Source organism: Trichechus manatus, unplaced genomic scaffold, assembly GCF_000243295.1.
Source record: "Trichechus manatus latirostris isolate Lorelei unplaced genomic scaffold, TriManLat1.0 scaffold00406, whole genome shotgun sequence".
In the NCBI taxonomy this organism is placed as follows: Eukaryota; Metazoa; Chordata; class Mammalia; order Sirenia; family Trichechidae; genus Trichechus; species Trichechus manatus.
Window position 1 is genome coordinate 152,628 of NW_004444342.1, and position 23,437 is coordinate 176,064.

General features: G+C 39.8%; 1 pseudogene; it reads left to right on the top strand.

The window, feature by feature from the left end:
• LOC101341210 (60S ribosomal protein L7 pseudogene) overlaps window positions 1-22,798 on the top strand; it is a 24,183-nt pseudogene extending 1,385 nt beyond the window's left edge.
• The last annotated feature ends 639 nt before the right edge of the window (window positions 22,799-23,437 follow it).

Below are 23,437 nucleotides of genomic sequence, written 5' to 3' on the forward strand. Positions count from 1 at the left end.
GACAATAGCTAAGATAATCTTGGCTTATATCTCGTAAAGAAAATTTTACTTTATTCAAACGGGCATTTGTTGGACCAGTGAAAACCCTCTTGATTCTTATTCCATTAATTAAACAAAAGGGGGGAAATGTGGGGATATGTGCCATTGAAATATGGCTACACCAGTGACAACTTCAGCCCGTCAAGGGCCCACATGCTGCACACAGCATGTTGAGACTTGTCAGCAACATGTTGAGACTTGTCATGACTTGTTTTTCCAAAACCTATTGTCCCGTTACTGATGGGCTTGTTTACCTGAAGTCCATTCTCCCTTGCCTGAAACTTATTGTTATTCACCCAAAGCCCATTGTTCTGTGATTTGCTTCACAACTTGCTGTATTGACTATAAATAAATTCCTGGGACTGAAGCCGGGGTCGACTCCTCTGAGTGACCCTCCTTGGCCCCACTTCTCTGTAAGAGTTGTGCAGTTGGTTACCGTCACCGTCGCCATTCTGACACAATGTAATCAACTTGCCACCAGGTTGCTGGCTGATCACCTTGAGGGATGGTGCCATAACAAGGACTCAGTGTTGGTCTCCGCTGTTGACAGATTGTGCACTCAGCAGAGGTTGTGGCCATGTCAGCCTTGGTAAATGGAAGTCCATGCTGCTGGGCCCATGCATAACCTCCATCCCTGCCACCATGGCCACTTTGAACATGATCCCATTGAGCAATGATGGGAGTAACTGCAGAAAGAGGATGACAGTTTACACAGAACACGTCATCCTATCCACTTGATTGTTAAAATCGTCCTCTGCTGAGGTCACCCTTTGGTGAGCATTCACATGAGACACAAATAGCTTCACTTCTTTAGCCCTTTCTGAGAACTCTATCCACATACCTCTTCCCCATAAATCCTTGTCTCCAATTTTCCGATCATGTTCCTTCCAAGTCCCTGACTATCCAGCCAAAGCATTGGCCACAGCCCATGAATCAGTATGTAATTGAACATCTGGCCATTTCTCCTTCCAAGCAAAGTGAACAACCAGGTACACTGCTCGAAGTTCTGCCTATTGAGAGGATTTCCCTTCACCATTGTCTTTCAGGGAGGTCCCAGAAAGGGGCTGTAGTGCTGCTGCAGTCCACTTCCTAGTGGCACCTGCATATCACGCAGAACCATCTGTAAACCAGGCACGAGTTTTCTCTTCCTCAGTCAATTGAGCATAAGGAACTCCCCATGAGGCTGTAGGTGCAGACTGGGAGATGGAAAGTAATGTGACAGAAGTGGAGACCATGGGCATTTGGGCCACTTCCTCATGCAACTTACTTGTGCCTTCGGGTCCTACTTGGGCCCAATCTCGAATATACCACTTCCTTTTAATGACGGAATGCTGCTGTGGGTCTGTGAGTCAGACAACACCCAGTTCATGATGGAAAGCTCAGGCCTCATGGTGACTTGCTGTCCCATGGTTAAGTGTTCAGTTTCTACTAAGGCCCACTAACAAGCCAAAAGTTGTTTCTCAAATGGAGAGTAGTTATCTGCAGAGGATAGCAGAGCTTTTCTCCAAAATCCTAAGGGTCTGTGCTGTGATTCACCAATAGGAGCCTGCCAAAGACTCCAAACAGTATCTCTATCTGCCACTGACACTTCAAGCACCATTGGATCAGCTGGATCATATGGTCCAAGTGGCAGAGCGGCTTGCACAGCAGCCTGAACCTGTTGCAGAGCCTTCTCTTGTTCTGGTCCCTACTCAAAACTAGCAGCTTTTCAAGTCACTTGATAAATAGGCCAGAGTAGCACACCCAAATGAGGAATATGTTGCCTCCAAAATCCAAAGAGGCCCACTAGGCACTGTGCCTCCTTTTTAGTTGTGGGAGCAGCAAGATGCAATAACTTATCCTTCACTTTAGAAGGAATGTCTAGACATGCCCCACACCACTGGACCCCTAGAAATTTCACTGAAGTGGAAGGTGTCTGAATTTTTGTGGGGTTAATCTCCCACCCTCTAGTACACAACTGTTTTAGCAATAAGTCCAGTCATTGGCACTTCTTCCTTACTAGGTCCAATCAGCATAATGTCATCAGTGTGATGGACCAGTGTGATGTCTTGTGGAAGGGAAAGGCGATCAAGGTCCCTGCAGACTAAATTATGACATAGGCCTGGAGAGTTAATGTAGCTCTGAGGTAGGCGAGTGAAGGTGTATTGCTGGTCTTGCCAGCTGAAGGCAAACTGGTTCTGTTGGTCCTTTGAAACAGGTATGGACTAAAAAGCATTAGCCAGATCAATAGGTGCATATCGGTTACCAGGAAATGTATTAATTTGTTCAAGCGGTGAAATTTTACATCTAGAACAGCAGCTGCAATTGGAGTCACCACCGGGTTGAGTTTTCGATAATCTACTGTCATTCACCAAGATCCATCTGTTTTTTGCACAGGTCAAATAAGCGAGTTGAATGAGGATGTGATGGAAATCACCACCCCGGAATCCTTCAAGTCCTTGCTGGTGGCAGTAATTTCTGCAATCCCTCCAGGAATGTGGTATTGCTTTTGGTTTACTATTTTCCTAGGTAGGGGCAGTTCTAATGGCTTCCACTTGGCTTTTCCTACCATAATAGCCCTTATTCCATTTGTCAGGAATCCAAAGTGGGGGCGCTGCCAGTTTCTGAGTGTATCTATTCCAATTATGCATTCTGGAACTGGGGAAATCACTACAGGATGGGTTCGGGGACACGCTGGACCTACTGTGAGATGGACATGAGCCAAGACTCCATTAATAACCTGACCTCCATATGCCCCCACTCCGACTGGTGGGCCACAGTGACGTTTTGGGTCTCCTGGAATTAGCGTCAGCTCAGAACCAGTATTCAGTAATCCATGAAAAGTCTGATTATTTCCTTTTCCCCAGTGAACAGTCACTCTTGTAAAAGGCTGTAGATCCCTTTGGCAAAGGTGGGAAGAAAGATTAACAGTAAAAATTTTTGGCAATGTATTGGAGTTCTTCCTCAAGGGGACTCAGCCTCCCCTTCATTCAAGGGGTTGTGGGTCTTTAAACTCACTCAAATCTGGGAATTGATTGAGGGACCGTGACTCTCTATTCTGGCGATTCAAGTTAGACTGCTGTTCACCTGACCTAGAATTCATCTGTTTGTAGAGATCAAGTAAGTATTTAGTAGATTTCCTATCTATTTCACTCCTAGGGACACCATGACTAAGTAGCCAAAGCCATAAGTCCATACGAGTCAGACTATTCTGATTACCGCTTTGACTCCTCTGTCCATTACAGTAAGTACGCCCATCTTGTCTTTGTTGATTGAGTGCGAACACTAGACCCCAACTACCACAGGGTCCAATCAACCCCATTGTAGTTAGGTGTCTTAATTCAGTTAGGGCAGTTCCCACTGTCAAATCTGACTTAAATAAAATAGCAATGACAGCAGTCTTCAAGGATACTGGAGCTCTCTTCACAAATTTGTTCCTCACAGTTGTGGTAAAAGGTGTGTCCTCTGGGCACTCCATCTGTGGGTCTGTGGGTCTAACTTGATAAATCCACTCTTGCTTGCCAATTTCCCTAAGCCCTTGGATACCTTCTTCTACAGTATACCAAGGCAGGTCTGGTACTTCAACTTGATTTAGTGTCGGCCACCTCATAATCCATGCTTCAGCAACCCAACCAAATAAACTATTAGATCCTTTCCTAACTTCTCTAGCGGAAACATTGAAGGAACAGTCTGTGCTTAGTGGACCCATATCAATAAACTCAAACTGATCCATCTTTATGTTCCTTGCACCATTATCCCACATCCTTAATAACCATTCCCACATAGATTCCCCAAGTTTCTGTTTGTACATATTAGAAAACTCAAGTAGTTCTTTTGGAGTGTAGTGTACCTACTCCTGGGTTCCACTTTGTACTTCACCTTTTGGGGCTCGCTGGGACTTAAGACTAGTTATAGGTCTAGAAGCCAGAATCCGTAGTGTGGAATTATTTTGAGAACATTCAGCAATATCTTGTAAAGCATCTGCCTCAGTGATGCTCCAGGCCATGACTCAGGCAAGTGCTCTTTAGAGGCAGCTGGGCTAGGGCTAATCTCCTCAGATGGGAGTGGAGGGGCTAATGGTTTTTCTGGGCAGGGTGATTTAGCAGACAAACATGAAGTAATCTCTTCAGATGGGATTGGTTCTGCTGGCAGGAGTGATTCAATGGAATTTAGGGGCTCAGTGTCCCCAGCTTCCTGATTATCTGCCCATACGTCCCCATCCCAAGTCTCAGGATCCCATCTCTTCCCAATCAATGACCTTACTTTAACTTCTGACACGTCTTGAGGTTTGCAATTGAGCTGGCATTGTATTTCAGCCAGTCTTACAATAAGACTCTGGGTTTGGTTTTCAGCAATTTTGGCTCCGTTCCTACAAGAAATAAGGCTTTCTTTCAAAGCACAAGTGGAACCCTTGAGGTCATGTATGCAGCACTTGATCCTTGACTCTGAAGCCCTGAGCACATCTCTTTCCTTCATCAGTTTGTCAAGCCAAAGTAGGACAAACCAACCAGCTTCCTTATACTTCTCATTCTGACAAAGCTGTAGAAAGATATCACACATGTGTTCACCCTGAGCCTCACATTTCACCAATACCTGATCTACCAGTGGTGATATTTTGAGTATTTGTATCACCACCTCGCTCCCTGGACTAGCAGTGACCTCTACTGCTGGAAACAGAGTCATCAACGTCTTTATGACTAACCAGACTTGAGAACCAATTTAGAAAACTCATCCTTACAATTTTGTTTCTCTAGAACCACTCTCGGTACCAAATGTCTTAGGCTGCGTTCTCTAGAGAAGCAAAACCAGTAAAGTATATAAATATATACGTAGAGAGAGAGATTATATCAAGGAAACTGCTCACACGATTGTAGAGGCTAGAACGTCCCAAGTCCGTGGATCAGAGTAGAGGCCTCTTCCAAGTCACACAGCCACAGAAGCTGACAAGTCCAAGACCAGCAGGGCTCCCGCTCACAGGCTGTACAGATCAGCAAATCCCAGGTTTGGCAGATAAGCTGACAGCTCAAGTCCCAAGAACTGGAGATGAGAAGACAGGAAGCAGCCGCAGGATCCAGAGAGAGCAAAAAGCCAGAATGTCTGCTTATATACAGATGTGGGCCACACCCCCAAGGAGACTCCCTTTCATCTGATTGGCTACTCACAGTATATTCAATCACGGGAGTGATTACATTAAAACACTGAGAATCATGGCCCAGCCAAGTTGACACACAATCTTAACCATCACAGCACCTTACCTACTCCATATTAGCACAGTGATTGCTTGAAAAGTATTATACATATTTTCTTAAATTACTTGCTGTTAAATAAACAATAGCTATTATTTCTTCCCCACATCTAAGAAAGGAAACAGAAAGAGAAATAAAATATTTACATAATGATATTACAAATAATACTTTACAAACTAAGTTGATATGATTAGAAGATTTTATTCCTTATTATAATAAGAATAAAAATAGTACATTCTCTTCTGCTTTTTGTTTCTTTAATTATAATCTATCCCTTGAGATTAATTTCACCTGAAAGTAATAGGATTCAAAGTTAGATGGGCTGAAACAAGATAGAAATTTTTCTTTCTCGTGTAAAATGGTGGATTAAAGGCAGTCCAGATTTGGTGTGGTGGTACTATTTCACAAGGTCTCCAGGGATCCAAGCATCTTCCAGCTATTTAATATGCCATCCCCAGGGTGAGTTCTTCTTCTAGGATCCAAGAAGCTACCTAGAGATACAGCCATTATGTCTGTATCATTAGTAGCAAGATGGAAAGGGAACAAAAAAGACAAGGGAAATGGCATTTGATATATGTCTTTCAGGTTGATCGCTCAATCTGCCAAATAACCTGTCCACTTAAATTCTTTAGGCCAGAATTTCTTCACTTACTCAGTTCAAGCAAAGGTAAGATTTTTTTTTTTTTTTTTTCCTGAGTGGACATGACGTGTATCCAGCTAATCATTTAACGGTTCCTTTCTTGTTTTCTTTTGTGTTTGGAGTGTTCAAGATCTTGACGTTCTTTCTTTCTTTATTGACAGGCATGGCTTGTTGATTTCATGCTGTCTCAAGGCTGCGTATATCATCTAAACCAAAGCAAACCAAATCCATTGCCGTCGAGTTGATTTTGACTCATAGTGACCCTGTAGGACAAAGTAGAACTGTCTCATAAGTTTTCCAAGGCTGTAATATTTATGGAAGCAGACTTCTACATCTTTCTCCCACCAAGTAGCTGGTGGATTCTAGCCATCAACCTTTTGGTTAACAGCCTAGCACTTAATCAGTGCACCACCAGGCTCCTTACACATATCTGTATTCCAAAAAATCCTACATTTTTATCTCTGGCTTAGAACTCTTTCTAGAACGCTATATCCAACTTCCTACACAATATCTCCAATAAGTTGTCCAATAAATATCTCAAATTCTACCGTTTTTAAAGTGATACTCATACAAAGCTGATAATCTTTCCCCTAAAAAAAAACATATTTTATCAATTCTATACCTCAGTAGCTAAGTCAGTCAAAAACTTTGGGGTCTTCACTGACTACTTTCTGATCCATTTGAAATCTCCCTTCGTCTTTTCTTTAAAATATATCCAAAATCTGATAATTCTTTTTCACTTTAAGTGCTTTATCAATATTCCAGGCACAACCACCTATTAATTAAACTATTGCAATTGTCTATCAGGTCTCTTTGATTTTAACTTTGTCTCTCTAGAGGCTATCATCAACACAGCAGCTGGAGTGGAAATCTTAGACTGTAATTTTTGTAATTTTACTCTTCTGCTCAAAACTTTGCTATCGTTCTTAATTTCACTCAGAATTAAAGCCTAAATCCTGACGAAGTCTAACATGTCCCTATATTAGGAAAATTTCCCCCCTGTCCCTTTGCTTAGAATGCTTTTTTCCTGCTTGGATCCTTCGAGTCTTTGCTCAGATACTGCCTTTTGAATAAGGACTACCCTGACCACTCTATTTAGCACTGAAGCCTCACATGAACTTGACCTCAGCATTTCCAATTCCCCTTACCAAGTTGTCTTAGTTATCTAGTACTGATATAACAGAAATACCACTAGTAGATGGCTATAACAGAAATACCACAGGTAGATGGCTTTAACAGAAATTTATTCTCTCACAATTTAGAAGGCTGGAAGTCTGAATTCAGGGTGCCAGCTACAGGGAAGGCTTTCTGTCTCTGTAAACTATGGTCTTTGTCACCTATCTTCCCCTGGACTAGGAGCTTCTCAGCACAGAGACTCCAGGTCTAAAGGATGTGCTCCTCTCCTAGCTGGTCTTTCTTGGTGGTAATGAGGTCTCTCTCTCTCTTCTCACTTCTCTCTCTTTTTATCTCATCTCCACCCCATGGAAGCTTCCCTTACATAGGTTCAGGGATGTGACCCAAGTAAAGGTGTTGCATCCCACCCTAATCTTCTTTAACATAACCTAATCTTGCCTCATTAACCACAGACAGAGATTAGGATTTACAATGCATAAGAAAATTACATCAGATCACAAAATGGAGGTCAACAACATAATACTGGGAATCGTGGCCTAGCCAAGTTGATACATATTTTAGAGGGATACAATTCAATCAGTGAGACGAGTTTTATTATTTTTTCCATAACATTCATTATATTCTTGGAGACAAAAAACTTGATTTGGCCCTTGTCTTTGGTTTCTGAAAGACAGCTCTTAGAATTTCCTAAGTAATCAAATTGTCTTTGTCTTCTAAAACAACCAGGTAATACTTAAAAATGTGTGCAAATGATTGGTGGCTACAAAGTCCACACCTACTTAGCTAACCTCAGGAAGGAAGGGGGCATAATTTAAATCATACATATTCAATGATTCAATCAATCATGACTATGTTATAAAGCAGTAAAAGAGCATGAACATAGAAGTAGCTTTGGCTTCCTGGATTGGTAAGAATGTGTGCTCTTGGAATGGTGGGGACAATAGAAGCCTTGTGCTGGGATTCTTCCCAGACTCTGCTCTGTGCATCTCTTCATTTGCATCTTTTCTGTTTATAAAAAATGGGTAACTATAAGTACTCAAGGAATTTTTGAGTTTTTTTAAATTTTTTATTGTACTTTAGATGAAGGTTTACAGAATAGTTTCTCATTAAACTGTCAGTACACATATTGTTTTATGACATTGGTTAACAACCCCATGACATGTCAACAGACTCCCTTCTCGACCTTCAGGATTTTTTTTTGGTGAAAATATACACAGCCAAAGTTACACCATTTTGAAAGTTTCTACATGTACAATTCAATGACATCAATTACATTCTTCCAGTTGTGCTGCTATTCTCACTATCCTTTTCCAAATTATTCCATCACCATTATCTTCAACTCACTGTCCCCTAGGCTTCCCATCAAACGTTTTGAGTCGCTGTTGTCAATTGGATCTCACATAGATAATTTTTTTTTTTTACCTTAAATGAAGGTTTGCAGAACAAATACTTTCTCATTAAACAGTACACATATTACCCTATAACAATGGTTAACAACCCCATGACATATCAACACTGTTCCTTCTCAACCTTGGGTTCCCTATCACCAGCTTTCCTGTCCTCTCCTGCCTTCTAGTCCTTGTCCCTGGACTGCTGTGACTCATTAGTCCTGTTGTGTTTTATGAGGCTGTCCAATCCCCGGCTGAATGGTGAATTTCAGGAGGGACTTCACCACTGGGCTAAAAGGGTGTCCGGGGGCCATGCTCTCTGGGTTTCTCCAGTCTGTCAGGCCAGTAAATCTGGTCTTTCTTTGGGAGTTAGAATTCTGTTCTACGTCCTTTTCCAGCTTTGTCCAGGACCCTCTATTGTGATCCCGATCAGAGCAGCCAGTGGTGGTAGCCAGGAACCATCTAGCAGTACCGGACTCAGTCTGGTGGAGGCCGTAGTAGCTGTGGTCCATTAGTCCTTTGGACTAATCTTTTCCTTGTTTCCTGTTCTCTTCATTCTCCTTTGCTTCCAAAGGCATGAGACCAGTGGAGTATCTTAGATGGCTGCTCTCAGGCTGTTAAGACCCCAGATGCTACTCAACAAGGTAGAATGTAGAACATTTTCTTTATAAACTGTGTTATGCCAATTCAGCTAGATGTTCCCCGAGACTATTGTCCCCACAGCCCTCCGCCCAGCAATTCAGTCCCTCAGGAAGTTTGGAAGTGTCTACGGAGCTTCCATGACCTTTCCTTGTTCAAGTTGTGCTGGCTTCCCCAGTAATGTGTACTGTCCTACCCTTCACCAAACTTACCACTTACCTATTTAGTTCCCCCCCACTCCTCCGATCCCTTGTAAACAACAAAGATTGTTTCTTTTTGTGTGTAAACTTTTACATGAGTTATACAGTAGAGGTCTCATACAATATTTGTCTTTTTGTGATTAACTTATTTCACTCAGCATAATGTCGTCCAGTTTTGTGCCTCTTAGTCTTCTGTGCTGAGTTCATTTTCTTTGTGGATTTATTTTTCATTTCTTTTGTTTTGTAGGTTTTGTTTTTACTGAGACTTTATGTTTTTCTTCTTTATTTCAATGAGTAGGTTTGTTAACTTTCTTTGTGATTGCTGTGAAATTTACCCTTATCTTCCTAGATTTGAACTGGTCTGTTATTACATGGTATTGCTTGATTTCCTCTCCATTAGGAGGTTCTATATCTACACCATTTATTCCTTCTTTTATTATTCTGATGCTGTTGTCATTACAGATTAACCTCTCTGGTTCCATGTTATAATTCTTTTGGTTTTGCATAGTCCTTAAGAGTTCATTTCCTAGGTTGGTATCTGGCTAGTACAATCCTGTGTCCTATATTCAGCCTGTGGTCTGATATTGTTTGTTCTCAGATCAAACGACTTCCTTTAATAAGTCTCGTAAGTTTGGTTTGGTTTTTACATAGTCCCTTAATTTCTGTTTATCTGGAAATGACCTAATTTCACCATCATATTTGAATGAGAGTTTTTCAGGGTATATTATTCTTGGCTGACAATTTTTTTCTTTCAAGGTTTTATCTATGTCGTCCCATTGCCTTCTTGCCTGCATGGTTTCTCCTCTGTATGTGACTTTTTGTTTTTCTTGAGCTGCTCTCAGGATTCTTTGTTTGTCTTTGGTTTTAGTGACTGTGACTATGAGATGCCTTGGTGACTTTCTTTTGGGGTCTGTCCTACATGGGGTTTGTCATGGTTTGAATTACATCCCCCCAAAAATGTGTATATCAATTTGACTAGGCCATGATTCCTGGTGCTGTGTGATTTTCCTATATGTTGTAAACCTGCCTCTATGATGTTAATGAGGGAGGATGGGTGGCAGTTGTGTTAGTAAGGCAGGACCTGATCTACAAGACTGGATTGTGTCCTGAGGCAATGTCTTGAGATATAAAAGACAGAAGGGAGCAGTGAGACAGGGGGACCTCATACCATCAAGAAAGCAGTGTCAGGAGCAGAGCGTGTCCTTTGGACTGGGGTCCCTGTGCTGAGAAGCTCCTAGTCTGGGGGAACACTGATGAGAAGGCCGAGAGAGAGAAAGTCTTCCCCTGGAGCTGACGCCCTGAATTTGGACTTATAGCCTACTTTATTGTAAGGAAATAAACTTCTCTTCATTAAAACCATCCACTTGTGGTATTTCTGTTGTAGCAGCATTTGATGACTAAGACAGTGTTCTTTGAGCTTCTTGGATGGTCAGCTTTTCATCTTTCATGATATTGGGGAAGTTTTCTGTCAGCAATTCTTCAATGATCCTCTCTGTGTCTTCTGTTTTCTCCCCCTCTTCTGGAATTCTGATCACTTGCAGATTTTTAGTGTTGATTGTATCCCACATAATTCTCAGGATCTCTTCATTTTTCTGTGTTCTTTTTTCTGATTTTTCCTCAAACCGAGTTGTATCCAAGTGTTTGTCTTCAATTCCGCTGAGCCTGTCTTCCACTGTTTCAGATCTGCTCCTCAGCCCTTCTATGACACTGTCCATTTCTGAAAAATTGTTGTTTATCTTTTGGATTTCTAATTGTTTTTGTATAATTTCTAGTTGTGAATTAATTTTGGCATTTTGTTCCTGCATTATTTTCCTGAATTCTTCCATTTTTTGTCTGTATTTTCCATGAATTTTTCTGCCTTTTCCATGAATTTGTCTATTTTGTCCTCATTTTTGTCTACTTTTTGCTTCAACTCTTGGATAATTCTGAGTATTAGAGATTTGAATTGCCTATCAGGTAGTTCTAGTGCCTTTTCTTCTACTGGAAAGTCATCTGGTGTTTTATTTTGGACACCTATTGGAACCAGCCTGTCCTGTTTTTGTAAATATTTTAATATTGTTTGCTGTCTTCGGGGCATTTAGTAGTTATTTTTCTCATTTATTGATTGTAGATTTGTTTGTTTCATCCTTTTTTTTCTTTTAATTTGGCTATGTCTGGGCAGGTGGGCTGTGTGTTCTTTGTTGTTTGTTTGTCTGTGGGCACGATACTTTTCACCTCCTTCTCCAATTGGCAGGGTCAGTCACTCAGATATGGTACAGCACGACAGGTCTAGCTGATGAGGAGTTGCAGAGATGGGTTGTTTGTGGCACTTACTACAGCCACCAGGGCAGGTTGGCAATCTGTGCAGGGCAGGTTCCGGTAGGCTGTGCCTGTGCTGCTTAGTGGTGTGATGTTAAGTGCATGGTGCATGTAGGCAGGGTGGAGGGGGGAGATTGTGATGTGTGGAGCTAAGATGGGTATGAGAGAGAGGAGAGAGGAACAGGAGCCAAAAACATACAAACAAACAAAAAAGAGTGTTAGGCGAGCTTGCCGTTGGAGTGGAGAGATGAGAGACTATTAAATGGAGAAAAACAAAAAGGGGAAGAAGAAGAAAGAAAAGAAAAGAATTAATAAACACAAATTAGAAAGAAAAAAGAACAGCAAAGCTCCCAGGGATCCCACTGGTGTGGTACGAGGTCTGGGGAAGTTGTTCCCAGGTGTTGCAGTACAGCCTGGCTAGAAGGTGTGGAGGAATTCAGAGCCAGGTATTCAGGGGACAGGAAAAGAAGGAAGGTATAGAGAGATGAGAAACTGAGTAATGAAGAAAGACAAAAAGGGAAAAAGAGAGAAAAGAAAACAAAAGAAATTTAAAAAGAAGAACAAGAAAATCCCCGAAATCCACAGGAAAAAAAAAAGAAATTTTCTCAGGGATCCCTCTGCAGTCTGCGCAAGCTGAGGGTGTAGGTCCCAAGCTACATAGCACTGCTTGGCCAGAACGGGATCCCAACATGAGAAAAGGAAAAGAAAGCAAAGAAACAATTCAAAGCAAACAAACAAAAGCTCTGGGATCCCACCAGCATGGCATCCCAGACCTGGAAGCAGCTCCACACTGGAACGGAGCTCCACAGCCACCCAGGAAGAAGCAAAGATGGTTCACAGAGCCAGTTATTTGAGCAAAAGGAGGGGCAGATGTTGAGAGGTAAGGAAAAATCAAAAGCAGCAGAAAAAACCAACACCAGTAGCCAACAAATGGCACTCAGGGAGTCGGTCAGTGCTGGCCTGTGGAATCCAAGAGACTGTGGCCATGGGAAGCAGAGGAAGCCGAGTGGGGGTGAAGAAGGGTGGGGGTGGGAAAGTGTGTATCATCAATTACCAGTTGTTCTGTCTCCTGCTGAATGCTCCATGAAGCTGCTTTCTTCTACCCCCTAGTTGCTGGTCTCTGATAGGTGTCCAAGATGGTGGATCTGCAGTGCAGTAGCTGATAGGGGACCTCTGCATGAACCTCTCGTCACTCTCCATTCTCTGTCAGTTTTCTCACTCCATTTGGTGTTTGGCTGAGTTCTTTATCTCTTCATTTGATGTTTTAGGGTTTCAGGATTGCTGTTTTCTCTGTTTGGCTTAGTTTTTCAGATCTTTGCTGTGGAGGGACTGTGTGGTGCTTCTACCTAGAGGGCATGTTTCCAGAAGTCTGAATTTTTGAATTTTTGAGTGGCTCCAAGGAATTAACAAATTCATGAGGAAAACGAGAGCCAGCACGGGCTGGCATCTATTTGGCAGTCTAAAGGATAAGATCCTTCTAACTTGAGAACTATAACTCAGCTCTGAGTGGCTTGTGACCTTGCTCTGGGTGGCTGGGGATGAGAAAGTGTCCCTTGTAGCAGCTGTTGATGAGGATAGAGTGAGACAAAGTGAGGACTGGATCCATTTCCAGGTGGGAATTCTATTCATGCTGATCTTTACTATGTAGTTATCAGTAAAGGTGGGATTTGCTCACAGTGTCCCTTCTTATTAGTGAACTTTCTAATATATTATAAGATTTCTCTCATATACATGTTTTTATTGTCTGCTCCCTACCCTAGAACGTAAGTTTTACAAGAAAAGAGAACTTTTTTCTATTTTTATCACTGATTTAGCATAAGATCTTAGAACAATTCAAGGCAGATATTGGGAGTACAATAAATATTTGTTAGCTAAATTCATTAAATGAAGAGTTTCATTGCTGTGGAAGAAGAGAATCAGTATAGGTAGTAATGCTTTTTCTTGGCAACATGTAACAGTGAATTGAATAGAAGTAGCATGTATTACTAGATAGCTGGCATGTTTCTACATGTACAGTTTAATTTATATTCACAAAAGCTCATAAAGAGGCTTTATTAGCTCCATTTTCCCTGATGAGACAATTGAACTTAAGGAGGTAAGCATTTTGTTGAGGTCACATGGTGAAATCAAATCTGAGATTTGAAACCCTATGCAGGTATGGCTGGATTTGCAATTATTTTATAATTGTATGTAATAAGGAATCTGTCTCCATTTTGTAATGTTTGACTGCTGACAGTTTTTACGCCCCCCCCCATTCCCCCTTTGTCCCATATCTGAGTTACCTGATAAGAAAGCATGGATTCTCCAAGCTTTGGTGGCCAGGGGAGATTCAAAAACTTGCAAGCTGTTTTCTGCATTCAGGAATTCTCACACCGGCCCCACCCTATAACCATAACAAAAGCTCAGGCTAATCTCATTTCCTTGTTTCAGAAGCATGCCATACTCTCCTCAGACAGCCTCAATTATGTAAACAATAAATCTTTTCATACTTTTGTGGGGGCTGTGTGTGTAGCATCCTCAGTATCTATACCTGAACCAAATTTGGACTTGGGAGTCCTTCTGTTTTTGTAGGCGGACCACAACATTGTATTATATCTAAGAAAGTAGAAACAACCTTAATAGAGATGATAGTACAATAATCATATATACAGCATTTGTATTTCCTTGTAGTATTTTTATATCAAGTAAAAAAAAAAAGTACAAACACTGGCATTGCCGTATATGTTTACAATCAATTACATCTTTCTTTTATATACAATATAACAAATGAGAATCTACTATATGCTAGGCACAGTTTGGGGAACTTGAGATCTCTTTGTAAACAAAATGACTTAATATCCTTTAGTGTAAAGTGTGCTGGCATACCTTTAAAACTGAGGAAGTTGGCATAATAAAATTGTTGACATAAGGTCTGAATCAAAACTCCATTTTGTTACAAGCTCCTCGTCTGCATTCCTGAGAATGTAACCTTGACTTCTCTGCATTCATATACATATTGCCTTGGGACTCTGGCTGGGTAGAACCAAGAGACTCTGGCCCACTATCAGTCATCTTGTTTAACCAGCCTGGCTCTTGTCCAAGCCACTCTTAACAAATAAGGTTGGGAGGTCAGGAATGTGGTTTAGCCACTCTTAGTAAATAAGGGTAGAGATCATGAATGTGACTGTAGAAGAACTAGTTTACTCAAGACTTTCCAAGAAGAAGGTAGAAGAAAATAAAATTGCTGATGTGTACCTACCTTGTGGTTGTAACCATGCAACCATCACACACTCCTCTTCCCCATTTTTACCATAAAAGCCCACATTTCCCTCCACACTACAGAGCAACTTTGTATTCTTTACAGGGTTGTTGCCCAACTTACAAATTGTTTTATTTCTAAATAAATCTCTTTCCTTTTATTTAAACAGGTGCACATTCTTATTCTTGATATATGCTGGTGTCAGATACGTGGGATTCAAAGGCCAATTTTCTTCGGCAGCCCCGGAGAAGTCAAGGTTCTGGAGCTTTGGTGCCAAGATGGACCCCTTGAACCCTTTCATCTCCAAGGACCCACGGGAGTCATCCCAGGTAAAAGTCTCTCAAATAGAGCTCTGCTTCCTAGCATTGATGCTCTTCAGGATTTATTGTTGGATTGCTTATCTACTTTCATTTTCATATTACATTCTAAACGTTTTGTGAGGAACTTGCCAAATCAAGTTTATTGAGGCTGTTGCCACAATTCTCCCAAGCCTAATAAGCCGCAAAAATCACAGGCAGAGGACGACCAGTTAAAAGCTGATAGGGAAGTCATGGCTGCTAAGCTCCTATAACAGGTAAAGTGGACACCAGACATGTCAGAGCACTAGGCTGCCCACAGGCATCAATTCTTCTTAGGTCTTCCTTGTTCATTTTCCAGGTTCCACATGAATATGAGGAGATTGAAAATACTATGACTTGGGTCAGGCACACCTTAGTCCTTTAAGCCACATCTTTGCTTTTTAACACTTTAAAGAGATCTTTTGCAGTAGATTCACTCAATGCAATGCATCTTTTGATTCTGTGACTGCCGCTTCCATAGACGTTGATTGTGGATCCAAGTAAAATGAAATCCTTGACAACTTCAATCTTTTCTCCATTTATCATTAAGTTGCCTATTTGTGCAATTGTGAGGACTTTCGTTTTCTTTATGTTAAAGTGTAATCCATATTACACTTTGATCTTCATCAATAAGTATCTTCACTTTCAACAAGCAAGGTAGTGTCATCTGCATATTGCAAGTTGTTAACGAGTCTTCCTCCAAACCTGATGCCCCATTCTTCTTCATATAGTCCAGCTTCTCACATTATTTTTCAGCATATACATTGAATAAGTAAGGCGAAAGGATACAACCCTGATGAACATCTTTCCTGATTTTAAACCACACAATATTCCTTTGTTCTGTTCAAACGACTGCCTCTTGGTCTATGTACAGTCTCCTCAAGAGCACAATTAAGTGTTCTGGAATTCCAATTCTTTGAAATGTTATCCATAATTTATTATGATCCACAAGGTTGGATGTATTTGCATAGTCAATAAAATACAGGTAAACATCTTTCTGGTATTCTCTGCTTTCACCAAGATCCACTTGACATTAGCAATGACATCTCTGGTTCCAAGGAAGAAGTCCAAGCTGCACTGAAGGCTTTGGCAAAAAACAAGGCTCCAGGAATTGATGGAATCACAATTGAGATATTTCAACAAACAGAAGAAGCGCTGGAAGTGCTCGTTCATCCATGCAAACAAATTTGGAAGACAGATACTGGCCAACCAACTGGAAGAGATCCACATTTGTGCGTATTCCCAAGAAAGGTGATCCAACTGAATGTGCAAATTATTGAACAATATCTTACACAAGTAAAATTTTGCTGAAGATCATTCAAAAGTACTGCAGCAGTATGTCAACAGGGAACTGCCAGAAATTCATGCCAGATTCAGAAGAGAACATGAAACCAGGGATATCATTGCTGATGTCAAATGGATACTGGCTGAAAGCAGAGACTACTGGAAAGATGTTTACCTGTGTTTTGTTGACTAGGCAAAGGCATTTGAATGTGTGGATCATAACAAATTATGGATAACATTGTGAAGAATGAGAATTCCAGAACACTTAACTGCGCTCATGAGGAACCTGTACATAGATCAGGAGGCAGTCGTTCGATAACAACAAGAGAATACTGCATGGTTTAAAGTAAGGGAAGTTGTGCATCAGGGTTGTATCCTTTCACCATACTTAATCTGTATGCTAAGTAAGTAATCCTAGAAGCTGGGCTATATGAAGAAGAACAGGGCATCAGAATCGGAGGAAGATTCATTAACAATCTGTGTTATACAGATGACACAACCTTGCATGCTGAAAGTGAAGAAGACTTGAAGCACTTACTGATGAAGGTCAAAGACCACAGCCTTCACTATGGATTACATTTCATCACAAAGAAAATAAAAATCTTCACGACTGGACCAATAAGAACATGATAAACAAAGAAAAGATTGAAGTAAGTTGTCAAGGATTTCATTTTACTTGCTTCCACAATCAACAGCCATGGAAGTAGCAGTCAATAAATCAAAAGACTCATTGCATTGGGCAAATCTGCTGCAAAAGACCTCTTCAAAGTGTTGAAAAGCAAAGATGTCACCTTAAGGACTAAGGTGTGCCTGACAGAAGCCATGGTGTTTTCAATCACCTCAGATGAATGTGAAAGCTGGACGATGAATAACGAAGACAGAAGAATTGACGCCTTGAATTGTGGTGTTGGTGAAGAATATTGAATATACCATGGACTGCCAAAAGAAAAAATAAATCTGTCTTGGAAGAAGTACAACCAGAATGCTCCTTAGAAGCAAGGATGGTGAGACTTCATCTCACATACTTTGAACATGTTATCAGGAGGGGTCAATCCCTGGAGAAGGACATCATGTTTGGTAGAGCGTTAACAAAAGGAGGAAGACCCTCAACAAGCTAGACTGACACCGTGACTGCAACATTTGGCTCAAGCATAACAATTGTGAGGATGGCACATGACTAGGCTGTGTTTAGTTCTGTGGTTCATAGGGTCTCTATCAGTCAGAACTGACTCAACTGCACCAAACAGCAACAACAACAAGCTGTCTTTTGAAACTAGCTTGAATTTCTGGCAGTTCCCTGTTGAGGTACTGTTGCAACCACTTTTGAATGATCTTCAACAGAATTTTACTTGTGTGTGATATTAATGATGTTTGATAATTTCCGCATTCTGTTGTATCACTTTTCTTTGAAATAGGCACAAATATGGATCTCTTCCAGTCAGTTTGCCAGGTAACTGTCTTCCAAATTTCTTAACATAGGTGAGTGAGTGCTTTTAGCCCTGCATCCATTTGTTGAAACATCTCGATTAGTGGTTGCTGCATAAATTTGAATAATAGTCATATTAACTGGTCTTCCCTTAGATGTATGGATATTTTGCTATCACTGACAACTTTGTACTTCAGGAAAATCTTGAAATGTTCTTTTTGATGATGAATGCAACGCCATTCCTCTTCAATTTGTCAATCCTAGCAGAGTAGATCATAAGATTGTCTTATTCAAAACGGCCAATACCAGTCCATTTCAGCTCACTAATGCCTAGTATATCAATCTTTATGCATTCTATTTAATTTTTGGTGACATCTAATTTTTCTAGAGTCATACTTCGTACGTTCTATGTTCCAAATATTAATGGATGTTTGCAGCTGTTTCTTCTCATTTTGAGTCATGCCGCATCAGCAAATGAAGGTCCCAAAAGCTTGAGTCCATCCTTGTCATTAAAGTTGACTCTACTTTGAGGAGGCAGCTGTTCCCTAGTCGTATTTTGAGTGCCTACCAACCTGAGGGGCTCATCTTCAGGCACTATATCAGACAATGTTCTGCAGCTATTCATAAGGTTTTCACTGGCTATTTTTTTTTTTTTTTCCCGGAGGTAGACTTCCAGGTCCTTTTTCCTAGTCTGTCTTAGTCTGGAAGCTCAGCTGAAACCTGTCCACCATGGGTGACCTTGCTGGTATTTGAAATACCGGTGGTATAGCTTTCAGCATCAAAGCAACACACAAGCCACCACATTATGACAAACTGATAGATGCACGGGGCTTGTTAAAGTAGTGTTGAATAATAGATTGGTCCATGATATTATTTTAGCCCAACAAGAAGGAGTGTGTGCTTTCTCCAACACCTCCTGTTGTACTTAAATAAATCCCACAGGAGAAGTAGAATAAGATATTACAAAGGTTTGACAGAAGACTACTTGGTTATAATCAATACATCCCAATTTTGGATCTCTTCTTTTGGATATTTTTAGCTGGCTGCCTGAAGGTATTAGTTCCTGGTTATGCTCACTGGTACAGACCAGGATAGTTATCTTAATCATCATAATAATCATTGTATGTATAATAAAATGTATTATGAACTATTCATCTAATGTATGTAACTCCACTGTAACTCCTCTCACTATACAAAGGATCGTGTATTCAGAAGAAACCAAATTTATTGAAGAAACTGAGTAACCAATTTCACACCTTTAGTTAGTAATTTTGATCGCCAGGTTGTTCTTCCAAATTCAGCCCTGTTTCCAGCACTGTCCTGACGAAAGTCAACTCACACCAAAGATGAGTCCTCTTGATATGGCAAGGTGAAGGGAAAAATTTGTTTAATGACCTTAAGGTCTGGTACTCTTGATACTTGGTCCTGCAGCATACCTAAGATGTCCCTGTAGAAGAAAGGTGACTCCACTGTGGAGTGCCCCCTAGCAGGCGCTTGAATAAAACAGAGGAATGTGATAGCAAACCTCTAAAACTGAGGCACAGGGTGTAATCAAATGACTGACATAAGGTCTGAATTCAAATTCCATTTTGTTACAAGCTCCTCTTCTGCATTCCTGAGAATGTAAACTTGACTTCTCATTCATATGCATATAGCATTAGGCCTCTCTCTGGATGAAACCAGGAGACCCTGGCCCCCTATCAATCATCTTGTTTAACCTGCCTGGCTCTTGCCACAAGCCACTATTATCAAATAAGTGTTGGGGGTCAGGAATGTGACTGTAGGAGAACTAGTCTACTCAAGATGTTCCAGGAAGAAGGTGGTTGAAAATAGAATTGCTGATAATGTACCCACCTTGTGGCTGTAACCATGCAACCATTATGTGCTCTTCTTCCCCATTTTTACTATAAAAGCACACCTCTCTCTATATATTTTGGAGTAACTTTGTATTCTCTACAGCGTTGCTGCCTAATTTGCAAATTGTTTTATTCCTCAATAAATCTCTGTGATTTTATTTTAACAGAGTCCATGTTCTTACTCTTTGACTCAAATGACCATAAATAATAGATTTTCATATTAAATAATGTGACAGGTTAGACCTCATTGAAGAGATTAGAAGAAAGACTTGAAAGAATTTCATACGTTAAACAGGCACATACATGGGTAAGTGTTGTAATGCTATTTAAAGAACAAAGTAGGCCAGATAAAATACAAGACACCCAAGTAAATTTAAATTTTAGATAAACAATAAATAAATTTTTTAGTGTTTAAATTTATTAGTCTTAAGTATTACATAAAGTTCCTGGGTGGTTCAACTGGGTAAGCACTGGACTACTAACCAAAAGATTGGCAGTTCAAACCTACCCACAGATGTCTCGGAAAGAAGGCCTGTCAATCTGCTTCTGAAAGGTCACAGCCTTGAAAACCCTATAGAGTGCAGTTCTACTCGGCACACAAGGGGTTGCAATGAATAGGAATTGATGGCAACTAGCAACAACAACAACAACAAATATTGCATAATTTTATTTGTTAAATCTGGCAACCCTACTATATTGCTACCACAGAGTGATCAAGGTGGAGAATGGTCAAAAGAGTTAACATAGGTTTAGAAGATAATTGATCTGTTAGGCTATCTTAAGGAATTTGCGGTACTATTGAAGATTTTAAGCAGAGAAGTGCCATTATAAGACTCAGTAATTAAATGCCATTCTGGCAGCTATATTTAGGACACATTGCAGGGAGATGTTTTAAAGCTATGGCAGAAACCCAGATGATAGATAATAGTATCTTCAAATAAAATGGTAGCTGTGGAAAGTGGTAACAAGTAGTAAAAATAGATATGTTTTAAAGGCAGAGCTATGATAGGATTTCCTGACAGGTTGCATATGGCCTGTGAGAGAGATAGCAAGGTCAACGATGAATACCAGTTTCTTATCTTGTGTATCTGGAAGATTAGAGTTGTCAGCAACTGAGATTGGAAGGACTGTGAGTAGAGCAGTTAGGTAGAGTCCAGGATGAGGAAAATAAAGATTATAGTTTAGACATGTTGAGTCAATTTTCTATCAAAGTAGAGTAGAGGAACATATATAAGGCAAGAGGTCTAGGCTACAGTTATCAGTTTGGAGTCATGAGAGTGTAGAGGATATGTAAAGCAATAATAGTGGATGAAGTCACTATATGAATAAATGTAGAGAGGGGGAAAGGACCAAGAACTGAGTTCAAACATTCTAATAATAAATTACAGAAGCAAAATAAAGTAGCCATTGAAGGATGTTAAGAAGGAGTCATTTGTGCAGTAGGATAAGGAGTTAAAGAATATGTTTTCCTTGAAAAATGATGAAACTATGTCAAGGACAAATTCATAACTCTCTTAAGAATGATATATTTTCAGTGAAGAGGGTGAAGATGAAAGGAAGGCAAAGAATGGTAAAATAGGTTGAAAGCATTTGTTTGATGAGAATGAAGCTTTGTATAGAGAAATCACAAGGCACTAATAACAAGCACACAAAAATATTTACAACAAAATCCAAAATACAAATTATTTCTGCTATTTACATTTACTCGAGTTTGAGTAAGTTTCTAAATTTCTCTAAATATTTAACTTCCTCATGGGTAGAATTAGAATAATAACATATCTGAGCTTTTCCCCACATGGTGTTTTCAAAGAATAAATAATAAGTATGTAAAGATCACACAATTCCTCATAAAATTTAGGACCTCACAATATGTCTTCAAAGTAATAACTATCAGGCAATTTTTAGGAGTAATTTTATGTGGTTGAAATATGGTAGCCATTTTAATTTCTTGAACAGCTACCAGATAATTTCTAGAAAGATAGCATCATTTATTGGGGGGAAAAAGAAACAGAAAAATTGAAATCTTATTTTAAACATTATTTTATTAATTAAATTACACTGTGATTAATATACCAATTCATCCTTTACCTATTAATAAGTAACCATACTGAATATGATTTATGCAGCACCTATTTTATGCTAGGGGTTGTACAAAGCGCTTATGTCCATTATCTTATTTAAGACTTACAACAGCACTGTGTTTTCATAATCAATATCACTAATTTATAAATGAGGGCATTGAAGATCAAAGAAATTCAGTATCATGTACAATTAGGAAGTGGCTGAATCAGAATTAAAATACATATCTTATTGTTTAAAAAGGTTTTTTGCTGCTCTTTTTCTAGCTGGAACCAAAGAGGGTTTCAAGGAGAAGAAAAAGATGGTTCCTCCTATGCCAGAAACTCTTAAGGAAAAGTGAAGGTTTGCAGAACTAAAGATCAAGTGTCTGAGAAAGAAGTTTGCCCAAAAGATGCTTTGAAAAGCAAGTAGTAAGCTTATCTATGAAAAAGCTAAGCACTATCACAAGGAATATGGGCAGATGTACATAACTGAAATAGAATGGTTAGGATGGTAAGAAAGGCTGGTAACTTCTACGTACTTGCAGAACCCAAGTTAGCATCTGTTATCAGGATCACAGGTTTCAATGGTGTGAGCCCAAAGGCTCAAAAGTTGTTGCAGCTTCTTGGCCTTGGTCAAATCTTCAATGGCACTTTTGTTAAACTCAACAAGACTTCAATTAATGTGCTGAGAATTTTGGAACCATATATTGTGTGGGGGTACCCAAACCTGAAGTCAGTAAATGAACTGATCTCCAAGCGTGGTTATGGCAAAATCAGTAAGAAGTGAATTGCCCTGACAAGATAGCATTTTGATTGCATGATCTTTTGGTAAATATGGCATAATCTGCATAGAGGATCTGATTCATGAGATCTATACTTGAAATGCTTGAAAGAAGCAAACAACTTCCTGTGGCCCTTCAAATTATCTCCTCCAGAAGGTGGAATGGAGAAAAAGACCATCCATTTTGTAGAAGGTGGAGATGCTGGCAACAGGGAAGACCAGATCAACAGGCTTATTAGAAGGATGAACTAAGGTGTCTACCATGATTATTTTTGTAATCTGGTCAGTTAATAAAACAGTAACTGCTTTCAAATTGAAATATTTTTGTATTGGTGACTTTTTGTTAGCCTGCGCCTTCCTTTAATTATTATGGCAAATCTTGCAGTGAGATAAAATGAAACCAAATAAACTGCCCATTACACATTTAAAAAAAAAAAAAAGTTTTTTTTCTAGTATATCACATTGTGTGTTTTGTGGAAGTCACTTAAGCGCTCTGAAAACATTTTTATTTGTCAGAGAGGATCAAATTGTATATACATTACCATATCGGTTTTAATAATTCCGAGAATCCGTGGAGATTTCCTGAAGGGTCTTTCAAAGTATACAGTACTTTAAAACGCAAGTTGTTTTTGTTTTCTTTATTAATCGCTCTTTAAATATATTTTAGAATATTCATTTAAAATAATAAAATTCCATCTGTTGATTTTTTTAGATTACTTTTAAGATCTATTAAACAATGTGTTTTGTTTATAAGTGTTCTGCCAAGGTTCTTATTAGACAATTAAAATGACACTTGGCAAAAAATTCTAATGTGGAGTATGTTCTAGTAAATCATTCACAAACTCCTTGCCATTGAGTCGATTCCAACTCATAGTGACTCTGTAGGACAGA